The following is a 15,000-nucleotide window of genomic DNA, read 5'->3' on the forward strand; positions in this document are numbered from 1 at the left end:
TTAACAGACCTTTGGATATTCAGTGTTTTACATATTGTTGTCTGGTTGTTATTTAACTTTATCAGAATTTGTGTATTAGTGTTTTAAAGTCTAGAAGTTTTAATGTAGAAGCAAACAAGTGAGTTTCGAATTCGAGAGTTTGATTAACTTGCCAGTTGTAGTATATATAATACTACAAGGTTAGTTACAAGTCAAGAGTCATAGTATATATTTTTAGTGCCCAGACCAGGGAGCAATAATCCTAAGATACACACACACATACATATATATATATATATATATTATTTATGTTTATGTATATATATATATATATATATGTGTGTGTGTGTGTATATATATACACACATATATATATATATATATATCATGATGATCATTACAGAGCAAAGGAATGATATACGTCCTTCCACTTGCGTCTGTTTTAAATATATATATATATATATATATATATATGTATATATATATGTATATATATATATACACTCATATGTATATGATAAATTTTGACCATTTAAACTTGTTTTTCATATTTCAAATAAGCCATATATGTTAACATATTAAAGTCAGGATTCTCTTAACGACCTCGGGATCAGACCCCCAGGCGAAATCATTCAAAGACTATAGTATCTGACCGGCCGGCTTTCAAACCCTGATCCAGGATACTTGTGTGACATTGACCATACCACTCAGCCACGAAGAAAGATAAAAGTTAATGGGTTGATTTCAATTCTAAGTACAAAAAACCTGATATCGACAGGTATATGTACAGAAGAATTGTCATTGTCTTTTATCTTACTTCGTGGCTGAGTGGTATGGTCAATGCCACACAAGTATCCTGGACCTGGGTTCAAAACCCGGCCGGTCAGATACTATAGTCTTTGAGTGATTTCCCCTGGGGCTCTGATCCCGAGTTCGTTAAGAGAATCAAGACTTTAATGTGTTAATAATTATGGCTTATTTGAAATATGAAATAAAACATGTTTAAATGTGTAAAATTTATCATTAATCGAATGCCAAGTTACAAACCTACCAATTAGCTACGTTGGTGAAGATGGGTTGATTTTAATTCTAAGTACAAAAAACCATGAATTAGACAGATACGTACAGAAGAATTGTCATTGACTTTTATCTTTCTTCGTGGCTGACTGGTATGGTCAATATCACACAAGTATACTGGACCAGGGTTCGAAACCCGGCCCGTCAGATACTATAGTCTTTGAGTGATTTCGCTTGGGGCTCTGATCCCAAGGTCGTTGAGAGAATCCAGACTTTAATATGTAATATATATGGCTTATTTGAAATATGAAAAAAAAAAGTTTAAATATGAAAAATTTATCATTAATCAAATGCCAAGTCACAAACCTACCAATTAGCTACGATGGTGAAGATGGGTTGATTTCAATTCTATGTACAAAAAAACCTTAATTCGACAGGTATATGTCGATGAATTGTCATTGCATTTTATCTTTCTTCGTGGCTGAGTGTTATGGTCAATGTCACACAAGTGTCCTGGACCAAGGTTCGAAACCTGGCCGGTCAGATACTACAGTCTTTGAGTAACATCTCCTGGGGCTCTGATCCTGTAGTCGTTAAGAGAAACCAGACTTTAATGTGTTGATATATATGGCTTATTTGAAATATGAAAAAAAAACACGTTTAAATGTGCAAAAAATTATTATTATTTGAATGCCATGTCACAAACCTACTAATTTGCTACGATGGTGAAGATGAGTTGATTTCAATTCTAAGTACAAAAAACCTGAATTCGACAGGTATATGTACAGAAGAATTGTCCTTGACTTTTATCTTTCTTCGTGGCTGAGTGGTATGGTCAATGTCACACAAGTATCCTGGAACAGGGTTCGAAACCCGGCCGGTCAGATACTATAGTCTTTGAGTGATTTCGCTTAGGGCTCTGATCCCTAGGTCGTTAAGAAAATCCAGACTTTAATATGTTAATATATATATATATATATATATATATATATATTTACGGCTGGTGAATTACATAAACTCCTGAGTTCATAACTCATTTGTTTATATTACATAATTCTGCTACACTTGAATAATACGCGAGCTTTGGGAATATAAGCAACTCCCAGACGGCAATATACATGAACACTAAATATCCAAAGGTCTCTTACGTTTTAAAGGTTTAAAGGCTCCCCATGAATGGCAGAGTTAAGGGATAGTGACATTGCCTTATCAAGCAGCAAAATGGCTAAGAAACTGACCATATTACATAAGGCCAGGCAGTGGCTGCTGATGGTTCAGCAGATGGACCTAAATGCTGCCCCCCAAACGCTCCATCCTTAGCTCACAAGGATGATTTGGTTGCATCGACCAAAGGAATTTAATGAGTTTGAGCGGGACTTGAACCCCAGTCTGGCAATCACCAGGCAAGAATACTACCACCACAACCTTAAAAGTATCATGCAAAACAAAACTGGGTGATTATTTAATATGAACTATTCAAAAACAAACTTTTCCCTCAGTTCTTAGACAGGGATTACGAGCAAAGCACTTTTAGGAAATGTTGGTGATCGAAATAATACACTCTTCACAATAAATATATCTCATAAAAGTTAACAATACAAAAGAATTACCACCAAATAAAGCAAACAAAATATTAAATCTGAATACAACCTTTGACTAGGAAAAGAAAATTTTATTCTATGAAACATTGTACAATCACCAGTTTCACTGGAACTGATTTATAAAAATATTTAATTTTTATAATTAAGGAAAATAGTTAACACTTTAAGACTAATGAATAAACACTAAAGAAAATTTACTTAAATGTAACTGTTACACTTACATCTTTTGGTTCACACAACGTTACTGAACAGTTAAGCAAAATAAATACACTTCACTGTTTAACCTAAATCTCAAAGGGCCAGTTACAAAAGTTTATATGACAATGTACTTACATTAACGCATTACCTTGATTTATCATTTAATAATTTCCCCAACGTTTGAACAACACCATACGTGATATACGTTGGGTATAAAACTTATCCACGTTTGAGATGACACTCACGTGAAAGGAGAGAGGGCAGGCAAACTTTGGCTCTTTCAAAGGGATAGGCTGAATTTTTTTCTGCTGCTTATGCATTTCTAAGGTCTATATATATATATATATATATATATGTATATATATATATATATATATATATATATATATCAATACAATCATTCTACATCCCTGTAGGACATGGTCTGGAAGCTTGGGGGCGGGGGGGGGGGGGGGGGGGGGGGCTTACGGCGTCAAAGTTGCCAATTGGTCAAGTAGCAAAAGAGTTCCAACGTACATGGCAAGGCAACTCTCGCAACTATCTCCGCCCACCTACTCCTGGAAATAATAAAAAAAAGAGTAAGTGTACTTCGAGAATTTTCATGCACTTCCTAACCATGTGGAAACAAAAATACACGTAATTCCTCGTCTTCATACCTCATATGGGTCAGCATTTTCATGAGATTACATAAGACTTCGTAACAAAATACGTGAAAGAAAAAGTTTATTCTTAAAAATAATGTAAATTTACATATACGGAATTGAATACAATTACAGGAATGACGAAAGTCATATGTAATTTACATATATTACTTAAACCTACATGAATGGAACTCACCTCACGAGCTCTTAAATACATTAATGAAACACATGAATAAAATATTTTCCTTTATGCTAGAACAGCTTCACATATATATATATATATATATATATATGTGTGTGTGTGTGTGTGTGTGAGTGTTAAAGTTGATTAATCCAATGCACGAAATTATTATCATCCATATTTTATTAACATACATTGGCTAACACATATCCTACTTATTAAAGCAATACCAGGGTACCCCACCTTTGTCTCTCTCTCTCTCTCTCTCTCTCTCTCTCTCTCTCTCTCTCTCTCTGTGTGGAATTTTCGTCCATGTATCGTGCAGTTAATTTGGCGTTTAATCACTGGACGTGTTGTAACATGGCACCCTGTCCTCCGTTTACTCGAGAAAACCATAAAAAAAGGGCCCCGTTACTATACGCCTTGGTTCTTGAAAATTACTTACATGAAGTTGAAGAATACCTCAAGTTTGAAGCTAAGAACTTTACACGTACGATAAAATGTTCTTACTTTCAGAAGTTAGGATTGCTAAAAAAAAGAAAAAAAAAATCCTTTTTGGGCCTTTTCGGTTTGACTGCCGCAAAAATTATGATACCAAATTACACTTTTCTAATGTGTTTTATATGTTGTTTCCGGAAATGTAATTAAATTATATTTTCCGAGAAAGGAAAATTAAAAAGCTATGGCTATTTCAAGGTGTTTATTTTCTATATATTTGTTAAGTACACATAATCTTTAAAGAATACGTTTTTTTTTCTTTTTTTCTTTTTTTAAAGTTATTGCTATTTAAAGGTGTTTATTTCCTTTCACAAAAATCTTTAAAAAAAAAATCTTTAGAATCTTGAAATATTTTCTAGTACCACCTTGAATAAGAATTGTCCCTCATGCCGGCGACGCCAAATAAATTCAGATAGGTAATCATCTATCATTTCACGCTTAGTTCCACAGTGCCTTTTGTTACGGCGTTTTAGCAAATTCCCGGTGCTTTCAATTGGTTGTGTGTGAGCTCCAGTGATAGGATCTACAAAGTTTTCACTGTGATTTACTGTTAAATGCTTAAAGTTGTACCCAGAAATATCCTCTATTTTTTCATTTGCCTTCCACACGTCGCTAACGATTGTACTACCCGGTAGAATGTTTTCTTTCATCAGCTCTCCAGTGTACTCCGATCTCTTCGCTCCACGGTATATAGAAAGACATCACTAGTTTCTTTACAAACGCCTCCAAACACTCACTGTTCCTTCAGTATTCTTCTTTGATTGTTCTTTCTTTTAGCATAGATTGTTTCATTACTTTCCACGGTGCAGTTTGGACGTCCAATCTTCAAAGGGTTGTTTAATATTTCATGGGCACACACCTGAAAGGTAAACGTTAGGTTAGGTTAGGTTAGATGTTAGGTTAGGTTAGGTAGTTAGGTTAGGTTGGACATTAGGTTAGGTTACGTTAAGTTAGGTTAGTTTAGATCTCAATATTAACTGACCCCTCTTAGATAGTTGTTGTACTCCACAACCACGTCATGGGTAATACCCAGTTCGTCACTGCAGAATTTTCTGCTCGTGTTTTCTTTTGTCCATGTATAGATGAATTCAATGATTTTATTCATGGGCAAAGTTGATCCTTCTAGCCACATTTTATCTTTTTTTTTTTTCTTTTGCGTAGGTTTACTTCTTCCCGGCAACGACCCTTGTGTCATCTCCAGAAAGACCTCTTGTAATCTATGGTCATTGGATGTTGTGTCTGGCACTATTTCTCTTTCGGTATTATTCCATGGTTCTGCAGAAAGTTAACAGTACTTTCATTGGATTGGAGGTGTTCCCAAAACCACTTTCGACTGTATTCACGCTAGCCATATTATCTGAGGAAAAAAGGAAAATTAAGTTTCTTAACAAATGCATAGGAAATAACCATCTTTAACTGATCATAACTTTTCTATTTATCATTTCTCGAAAAAAAAAAAGAATTTCATTTTCGGAAAGAGCATGAAAACTGCATTAGAGAAGTGTATTTCCGTTTCCTAGTTTTGCGGCAATGAAACCGAAAATATCCGTTTTCTGTCGGTACTTTTGTATTTTTATCTATGTCAGCTACATGGCGTCGCCATGTAGAGAGAATGGAAAATGGCTCTCTGCTGAAGAAAGTAATGAATACAAGAGTTGATGGAAAAAGTACAAGATGAAGAGCATGCTAGAAATAGGAATTAATGGCAAGCGATTTTCACGCAGTTGCGATAGGTCCTGCTGCTTTCTCCGGTCACCTTGGTGATGGCTGAAGTACCAGCAGTAGGGGATTCAGCATATGAAGCTTCATTTGTGTTGGATAACGGGGGAGAGTGAGCCCCATGTAGCACCCAAGCAGTACCAACCAAACTCGGCTGAATCCCTCATCAGGCTGGGAGGAGCTAAGAGAAGAAAAGTCCCTCGTTGTTCTTTTTTGACGTCAGCTACCTCCCAAAATTGGTGGAAGTGCCTTACCTTATTGCCTTATTTTTTGTTTGGGTTCCCCCAGGTCCCTCAGTGTGAGGCACCTCGTATATCCACCAGAGAGTTGCTAATGCATCTTCCGGTGTATTTTGCATCTTCCAGTCTTGGATGGTCTGGGATGCATCTTAGGTATTTATTGAGCTTATTCTTAAACACATCTACGCTCACTCCTGATATGTTTCTTAGATGAGCTGGCAGCACATTAAATAGTCGCTACATTATCGATGCTGGTGCATAGTGGATTAATGTCCTGTGCGCCTTCCTTAGTTTTCCTGGTATATTTTGGGGCACTTAATCTACCTCGGCTTGCTCTTTCTGATATTTTTAGCTCCATGATGTTTTCAGTAATTCCTTCTATTTGCTTCCATGCTTGTATTATCATGTAGCGTTCTCTTCTCCTTTCTAGACTGTATAGTTTTAAAATTTGCAGTCTTTCCCAGTAGTCAAGGTCCTTAACTTCTTCTATTCTAGCAGTATAGGACCTTTGTACACTCTCTATTTGTGCAATATCCTTTTGGTAGTGTGGGTACCATATCACATTGCAGTACTCGAGTGTACTACGTACATAAGTTTTGTAAAGCATAATCATGTGTTCAGCTTTTCTTGTTTGAAAGTGTCTGAATAACATTCCCATTTTTGCTTTACATTTAGCCAACAGTGTTGCTATTTGGTCGTTGCATAATATATTCCTATTTAACATTACACCAAGGTCTTTAATTGCTTCCTTGTTTGTGATTGTCTCGTTATTAGGTCCCTTGTATGCATATACCATTCCTTCTCTGTTTTCATAATTCATTGATTCAAATTTATCGGAGTTAAATACCATCCTATTTATCTCCGCCCATTCATATATTTTGTTTAGATCTCTTTGTAGTGAGTTCCTATCTTCATCACAAGTAATTTCTCTACTTATTCTTGTGTCATCGGCGAAATTTCTCACTACAGAGTTTTCAACATCACAGTTTATGTCTGAGATCATAATAACAAACAGCAGTGCAGCTAATACCGTACCTTGTGGAACACCAGATATTACCTGAGCTTCATCTGATTTCTCGTCATTTGCAACCACTATCTGTTTTCTGTTTTGCAGGAATTCTTTTACCCATTTTCCTATCTTTCCCACAATATTATGCTTTCTCATTTTTTTCTCTAATATATTATGGTCTACCTTGTCAAAGGCTTTTGCAAAATCTAGATAGATCACATCTGTGTCTTTTTCCTTTATCATATTTTTATATGTTTTCATAGTGTGCTATCAGTTGGGTTTGTGTACTTTTTCCGGGCACAAAACCGTGTTGACCTATATTAAACAAATTATTTTTAACCAAATGATCCATTATTTTCTTTTTTATTACCCTCTCATACACTTTCATAATATGTGATGTTAGACTAACAGGTCTATAATTGCTTGCCTCTAGTCTTGATCCACTTTTGAAGATAGGGGTTATATAAGCTAATTTATGTTTAACATAAAAGAGCGGAATGAGTTCTGGAATGAATTAACTAGGTGTGTAGAAGGACTGGGTAGAAGGAATTATGTAGTTGTCATGGGTGACTTAAATGCTAGAGTGGGCGCTGGAGAGGTAGAAGGTGTCATTGGGAAGTATGGCGTACCAGGTGAAAATGAGAGTGGTGAGAGACTGGTAGATATGTGTGTTGAACAAGAGATGGTAATAAGTGCTAGCTTTTTTAAAAAGAAAGATAAAAATAAGTATACATGGGTAAGAGTGGCAAATGGAAGAGTAGTAGAAAGGGCATTAATGGATTATGTGTTGATAACTAAAAGAATGTTTGGAAGATTGAAAGACGTGCACGTGTTTAGGGGTATGGCTAACGGTATGTCTGATCATTTTTTGGTGGAAGGAAAATTAGTTGTAGCAAAAGAGTGGGGGAATAGAGTAGGTGGATGTAAAAGGGAGCTAGTGAGGGTTGAAGAGCTAATAAAACCGGGGGTAAAAAGTAAATATCAGGAAAGGTTGAAAATAGCATATGACGAGGTGAGAGTAAGAGAAACTGGTAATTTACAGGAGGAGTGGAAGTTAGCAAAAGAAAATTTTGTTGGGATTGCAAGTGATGTATGTGGCAAGAAGGTTGTTGGAGGCAGCATGAGGAAGGGCAGTGAATGGTGGAATGAAGGAGTGAAGGTAAAAGTGGAAGAGAAAAAGAGGGCTTTTGAAGAATGGCTGCAGAGTAATAGTATAGAGAAGTATGAAAAATATAGAGAGAAAAAGGTGGAAGTAAAGCGCAAGGTACGTGAGGCAAAGAAGGCAGCTGACCTGAGGTGGGGTCAGGGACTGGGTCAGTCATATGAAGAGAATAAGAAGAAGTTTAGGAAAGAAGTGAAGAGAGTAAGGAAGGCTGGCGCAAGAATTGAAGAGACAGTGAAAGATGGAAATGGAAGGTTGTTAAAAGGAGAGGAGGCAAGGAAAAGGTGGGCGGAATATTTTGAAAGTTTGCTGAATGTTGAGGATAATAGGGAGGCAGATATAATTGCTGTTCCAGGTGTTGAGGTGCCAGTGATGGGAGATGAGAATGAGAGAGAGATTACAATAGAGGAAGTGAGGAGAGCACTAGATGAAACGTGAGTAGGAAAAGCATCTGGTATGGATGGTGTGAAAGCTGAGATGTTGAAGGAAGGGGGTGTGACTGTACTTGAATGGTTGGTGAGATTGTTTAATATGTGTTTTGTGTTGTCAATGGTACCAGTAGATTGGGTTTGTGCGTGTATTGTACCACTATATAAGGGTAAGGGAGATGTGCATGAGTGTTGTAATTCAGGAGGTATTAGTTTGTTGAGTGTAGTTGGAAAAGTGTATGGTAGAGTAATGATTAATAGGATTAAGGATAAAACAGAGAATGCAATTTTGGTAGTACAGGGTGGTTTTAGAAGAGGTAGGGGTTGTATGAATCTGATTTTTACAGTTAGGCAGATATGCGAGAAATATTTAGCAAAAGGTAAGGAGGTGTATCTGGATCTGGAGAAAGCATATGATAGAGTTGATAGGGAAGCAATGTGGAATGTGATGAGGTTATATGGAGTTGGTGGAAGGTTGTTGCAAGCAGTGAAAAGTTTCTACAAAGGTAGTAAAGCATGTGTTAGAATAGGAAATGAAGTGAGCGATTGGTTTCCGGTGAGAGTGGGGCTGAGACAGGGATGTGTGATGTCGCTGTGGTTGTTTAACTTGTATGTTGATGGAGTGGTGAGAGAGGTGAATGCTCGAGTGCTTGGGCGAGGATTAAAACTGGTAGACGAAAATGATCATGAATGGGAGGTAAATCAGTTGTGGTTTGCGGATGATACTGTACTGGTAGCAGACACAGAAGAGAAGCTTGACCGACTAGTGACAGAATTTGGAAGGGTGTGTGAGAGAAGGAAGTTGAGAGTTAATGTCGGTAAGAGTAAGGTTATGAGATGTACGAAAAGGGAAGGTGGTGCAAGGTTGAATGTCATGTTGAATGGAGAGTTACTTGAGGAGGTGGATCAGTTTAAGTACTTGGGGTCTGTTGTTGCAGCAAATGGTGGAGTGGAAGCAGATGTACGTCAGAGAGTGAATGAAGGATGCAAAGTGTTGGGGGCAGTTAAGGGAGTAGTAAAAAATAGAGGGTTGGGCATGAATGTAAAGAGAGTTCTATATGAGAAAGTGATTGTACCAACTGTGATGTATGGATCGGAGTTGTGGGGAACGAAAGTGATGGAGAGACAGAAATTGAATGTGTTTGAGATGAAGTGTCTAAGGAGTATGGCTGGTGTATCTCGAGTAGATAGGGTTAGGAACGAAGTGGTGAGGGTGAGAACGGGTGTAAGAAATGAGTTAGCGGCTAGAGTGGATATGAATGTGTTGAGGTGGTTTGGCCATGTTGAGAGAATGGAAAATGGCTGTCTGCTAAAGAAGGTGATGAATGCAAGAGTTGATGGGAGAAGTACAAGAGGAAGGCCAAGGTTTGGGTGGATGGATGGTGTGAAGAAAGCTCTGGGTGATAGGAGGATAGATGTGAGAGAGGCAAGAGAGCGTGCTAGAAATAGGAATGAATGGCGAGCGATTGTGACGCAGTTCCGGTAGGCCCTGCTGCTTCCTCCGGTGCCTTAGATGACCGCGGAGGTAGCAGCAGTAGGGGATTCAGCATTATGAAGCTTCATCTGTGGTGGAATTGTGGGAGGTTGGGCTGTGGCACCCTAGCAGTACCAGCTGAACTCGGCTGAGTCCCTGGTTAGGCTGGAGGAACGTAGAGAGTAGTCCCCTTTTTGTTTTGTTTCTTTGTTGATGTCGGCTACCCCCCAAAATTGGGGGAAGTGCCTTGGTATATGGATATGGATATTTAACATATATCTCGCTCATATTCACACTTTGTCTTAGCAGTATTGCAAGCGGCTTCGCGATAGTGTTTGCAGTTTTTTTAACAAAATCGCTGGAACTCCATCTGGTCCGGCTGCTGATCCATTTTTAATTTCGTTTATAGCCTTGACAATATCTGCTTCATTAATATCTATATCCGTTAGATATTCAACATTTTCTTCTCTCATTTCTGTTTCATTATTCTCATTCTCAATTCTTGGCGTGAACTCACTCTTATATTTTTCTGCTAATATGTTGCATATTTCCTTTTTTTCATTTGTTAGCCGTCCTTCAATTCTTAGGGGGCCTATTTCTAATCTCCCTTTATTCATCTTTTTTGCATAGGAGTAAAGTACTTTTTTTTTTTTTTTTTCTATATTTTGAAGTGTCCTTACTTCTAAGTCCCTTTTTTTTATTTTCTTTTGACTGTATAATCTTTTGTTCTGCCTTTTCTATCTTACATTTTATTTCTATCATTTTCCACACCTTTTTTTTTTTTTTGCAAGATTTTTCTTCCACTTTCTAATTTTCTGAAATAAGATCCTTCTTTCTCTTGGTATGCATGTCTTTTGTTTATTGTTTTTCTTCGGTACATATTTTTCAACAATTTTCGACAGTATTTTGTACAGTATGTCCGTATTTACCTGTATATTATCATTTACAAACACATTTTTCCATTCTTTATTCAGTTCTTCATTTATTTCTGAACATTTTATATTCTTACTATGAAAATTATATTTTCCATATCCTTCCCAACGTTTTGTGCTTTGATTAATTCTGTAATCACTTGCTTTGGAATGGACTATTAATTCTATGACATTATGGTCAGAAATTCCCGTGTTATACACTATTATTTCTTTAACATAATTCACCTCATTCACAAATACTAGATCTAGGACATTTTCCTTTCTTGTTGGAATGTGGTTTATTTGTTGCATATTATGTTCTAATAGCATATCTTGAAGCTTTTCAAATTGCCTCTTATCTTCTGCGCTACTATTACTCTCTTTTTTATATGTTTACATACAACCACTTTCTTCTATCCGTTCTTTCTAATCCACGAAAGGAAAGTTAAAATCTCCGGATAGGAGTATATTCCAGTCTTTATGGTTTCTACATATATCATCTATTTTTTCTATTATTATGTCAAACTTCTTAGTATTTGGGGGTCTGTAAACTACAATATTCACTAGTTTTTCAGATTCAAATTCTACAGCAATCAATTCACATTCTGTGTTGCTGTATTTTTCAGACTTCTCCTTGATTTATGTCTCTTCCATATATTGTGGTTCCCCTTTGATTCCTATTTGTTCTGTCAGATCTATAAGTTTGGAAACCCTTTATCTGGTCATCACTGCCAGTCTCTTGGGAATACAATGTTTCACTTATATTTAATATATCTATTTTTTCAATTTGGGTTAGTTCTTCTAAGAACTCTATTTTCCTTTTAGAGTTACTCGTGACTAAACCCTGTGTATTCATCACTATTATGGTTTGTGTTTCATCCCCATTATTTAATATTGGTAATAATATGGATTCTCCCATGCTTCCTTCCTGTTCTGATATGATGTTCTTTTCTTCATTTCCCGGAATTCTGCCATTAAAAAATCCAACTTTTCTATTATATTTGCTCTTTCGCCTTCATATTTATTTTTGTGTGTATACCTGCAATTATCCCCATATCTGCACCAACCCCTGGCATTATAGATGCATTCTTTGTAGTTGGGCTCTAAATGTGCAGATTTGGGTTGAAAGGCCTCATATCTTGGGGCTTTTGGTGCATAGCGCGGTATATACGCGGCCTGCTTTTTTGTTTCTTTTTTGTTTCATTTTTGCTTTCATTTTTCTTTTCAGTTTGCTGAGTTTTCATGGTTGCAGGATGCATATATCGACATTTTTTGTTGAAACTGCATCCTTTTCCTTCTTTTAGGTTTTTGCATATTTTTGGATGGAGATCTCTGCAATCGTCTCCATATCCGTCTAAATATGCACATTTACCATATATTTCATAATTAGGGCATATCTTTGGATGCTTGTAGTAGCATCTTTCGCCAAATCTGCAATTCCCTTGGTAGATGGATGGACTTTCGGAATTGTTGGAGTTACTTGTTTATTACGAAAACGCTCGGTGAACGAGTTTGTGGCGCAAACAAGAGTTGCTAGATACTTGTCTTCACCGAAGATATGAACCAGTATTATATAAACTATCCACAATCTCGAACGTATAATAATTATATCTATAAACGTCATTGTCAGCAATATAGTTAATGTCCTAACTGATCAAGTTTAGTGGACATGGAATTATTGATTTTGAGGTAATAATAATAATAATAATAATGATAATAATAATAAATCAATTGTTTCACATATTTAGAATTTTGTTACAGTTTACATGACCCTTCTTCACGACTTTACCATCTTAGTCGCCATTATTGTTGGGCGATCTTAAGTAGCCTACGTCATCGGCAAAAAATTTAAAAAGTAAAAACTAGAAATGTGTAAAAGGGGTTAAAAAAAAAAGCATGAAATATAAACTGGTCGAGCCGACACGTGGAATTCACTAAGTTTCGCAAGAGGAAGGGAGAGGAACATTTTTTTGCGCCATATGTCAAACTTGGCCCTCATAAGTGATAACTCTCTCTCTCTCTCTCTCTCTCTCTCTCTGCATATTGTTTTGGGAAATATTGGAAATGAGGTAGCCTATAATAAAAAATAAAATTTGAGATATCTATCTGGTGCAAGTTCATGTGTAGGCCTACAAATTCCTGCTGTTCTTTCCTCTTACGGGATATGGAACATTTATCTATTATATCATCAAGGGTAGGGAATAGTGATGGATAGTGCGTAGGTAGTGGAACGCGAGATGCGCAATAGGCGATAACAAGATCATCTAATATGTAGAAAAAAAAAAAAGATTATCCCTTCTTTTTTCCTGAAATTGTCTGCTGAAAATTTAAGCAAAACGTATATTCATATGACAGACAATAGTTAGTTATAGGCGACAGAGATACCCAGAAAAGAAAAATAAGAGGAAAGAGAAGAATAGACACGTTGTTCGCTGCGAATGTGAACACCCAATTGAGGGCAATCTTGGATTCCTTGCAAACTCTCACGTATAGCCAAGCCGTTCAACGAGATCACAATTTCAAAACCAATCGATGCTTATAACCACAATCCTTATCCTCCAAAACTCCCCCCCTCCCTTCTCTCTCTCTCTCTCTCTCTCTCTCTCTCTCTCTCTCTCTCTCACTAACAAGTAAAATCAAAGTTATTGCATATTGTTTATGGAATGTTCTCTTCCTCCTTTTCGGTGAAGTAAAAGCCAGAGAGAGAGAGAGAGAGAGAGAGAGAGAGAGAGAGAGAGAGAGAGAGAGAGAGAGAGAGAGAGAGAGAGAGAGAGAGAGAGTTATGGTTAACTTATTTCTTCAACAAACTATTGCTTTGCTATCCAGAACAACAGATGCGAAATCAGTCCCAATCGTACTTTATCATGAAACTGAATCGTGCACAGTATCCTACGCTGATGACTTCACATAGCATTATGATTGGTCTCTCTCTCTCTCTCTCTCTCTCTCTCTCTCTCTCTCTCTCTCTCTCTCTCTCTCAGAAAATCCTTTTCCGATTTCTTTCCCATTTTGTTCACATTTCGGATAGGCTACTTCATTATCGTTAGGTCGTTATAGTAAAGGTATATCAGATCCCAAGGAATTTGTTTTTCTTTATTGTTCATTTGATGTAATTGTTTTGTTCTTATAAATGAGTCACATAAAAAATTATAGGGAGTCACGTGAACACGAGACAAATTGAAATTCAGAACACAAATGGCAGTTCCCTTTCTTGGATTGTGAGTGTGGCTTTATTTCAAAATATATTCGTTGGATATTTGAGACATACGACTATTTAATATTTTTTTTTTATGCTGTAGGCTACTTAAGTCGGTTCTCCGTTATTCTTTTCACAACCTTAAAACTTTAGCAAACACTCTCTTAACATGTGAAGCGTGTGGTATCCACCCCAAAATACCAAAATCCAAATCAACATCCTGGGGAATTTAGACTTGCACATAACTTTGCTTGTGATTCGAGTAGGTAGGTCCGGCTACTTTGCTAGCAGGTGGAAAAGAGTGGTCGGGGCGTGTCATGGAGGTGGAGCGATTGCATCATTTTTACTCAGATCCTCTCACAATACCCCATCACCACCCCACTAGCATTTGTAAAGCTAAAATGTCGTACCGCACTCGTGTTCACTAAATTTCAATTGACGGAATAATTGTCCCTATTTTTTCTTCCTAATAAATGAGATGCTATGCACATGATTAAGGTTTGCCCTTTATCGACTTTCTGTGCTCTATTGAATTACACTTACAATACAAACGGTCTGTTCTGTGTGAAAGCGAAACAAAGGCTTCTTAGAAATCCATTCCCAACACGTTTTTTTTTCTTTTGTGGTCTGACTAATTGTCCCCTAGGAAATATGTCGACGTCAAACACTTTTTTTCGGTGAACGAGGAGCTAGAGAAACAACTTTATGTTTGATGTAACTGTCGCAATCACATGAAGCTCTTATATT

The sequence above is a fragment of the Palaemon carinicauda genome, chromosome 1 (genome assembly GCF_036898095.1).
Source record: "Palaemon carinicauda isolate YSFRI2023 chromosome 1, ASM3689809v2, whole genome shotgun sequence".
Classification (NCBI taxonomy): Eukaryota; Metazoa; Arthropoda; class Malacostraca; order Decapoda; family Palaemonidae; genus Palaemon; species Palaemon carinicauda.